The sequence below is a fragment of the Octodon degus genome, unplaced genomic scaffold (genome assembly GCF_000260255.1).
Source record: "Octodon degus isolate 3935 unplaced genomic scaffold, OctDeg1.0 scaffold00175, whole genome shotgun sequence".
NCBI lineage: Eukaryota > Metazoa > Chordata > Mammalia > Rodentia > Octodontidae > Octodon > Octodon degus.
The window spans coordinates 1,950,062-1,951,505 of record NW_004524751.1 but is presented as its reverse complement, the minus strand read 5'-3'; positions in this window follow the sequence as shown (position 1 = coordinate 1,951,505).

The window sequence follows — 1,444 nt, the reverse complement described above, 5'->3', positions numbered from 1 at the left end:
CAAATGAAACAATTTACCAGAATATGCACTGACATGCTTTTATACCATTATAGTTGTCTTATCTACTAATGGAGAAAGTGACAAAAGAGGAGAATCTACTTTTATCATTAATTTATTTCATTATGCACTGTTTACTTATCAGTTATTAGGATCCATTCTATCCTTTTGTCTAAGAACATCAAAACAAATGAAATTTTAATACTCTACTATCATTTTTGACAATTTGAAAGGAGTATATAGATAATATGAAATATTGATACAATGCCAAATATCATGATATGTTGAAACAAAGTAATTTAAAGTGAAAATGAAATTATAGAGGAATAAATGCCTTAGGTCAGCAGAGCACATCAAGTGACATGGAGCTAAGTAGACACCTTTGTGTCCACTTCACAAGGTGGTCACCGGGCGCTCGGGGCCTTCTGGAGTCACTGCATTGAATGTCCGGCGTGGACCCTGTTGCACATCCAGTTTTACTTCAGCATCATTGCTTTCTGCAGAAGGAGATTACTTGTGGCAGAAAGCTGAAAATCTCTTTAAGGCTCACGCTCTTTCATCACTTTGTTAAAAATAAAGGAGATGCAATATGCTCCTCGCACAGAATGTGAAGCCATTTTGAACGATATTCATCATGCAAAAACAAAACTACATAACAGACATCTGGTATACAATATGAAACTATTATGAAAAAATTTAATTGAAGAAAATAAATCACAGTTTTAGATCAGGCTCTAGTTGCCCATATTAGATCACTTAAAATTTTGAGTTTCAACGTCGTTTCATGTTCACATTTGCTGGTTAGTATAAAAAGAAAGATTTAGGCAGGAGATTTTACATAGTGAACATTTTGATATAGTTTAAGAGAAAAATAAATGAAAATTATTGAAATGAAGAAATTCAACAATAAGTCTACCAACACTGCTTACTTAAGAACATACGCTATCCAGCGACAGCTCTTGAGTTCCTCCTTCTGTCTTATGGGAGAATAATATAGTTAACTCAAATTTTAGATCATACTGAATCCATTCAAAATAGGATTTGTTAAGTTTCAGTCTGTATAAAAGTGTCCAAAGGGAAATTTTAAAATATGCTTATGACTAGTATTTACCACCACAATTTGATTCATTATACCAAGTGATTTTGATGCGGTTGACAATGATATTCAAAAGTTGCAGAGTGCTTTTAAAATTATATTTCTGTGCTTTGGCAACAATTAAACTAAAATTAATGTTTTTTAATAGAAAGCAGATCTTCTACTTTGAGTTATTTAAGACTCTTATATTAGGTGCTAAAGGAATTACTCCTAGGAAAAGTACATCTGTACTCAAGCTTTCTGTTTAATTAAAGTAATAATGATAAAGATATGCTCTTGAAATATTTTTGTTCTATGAGCTCCATATTCAAGAAATTCAAAATGCATATACTAAAAATGTACATTAGCACT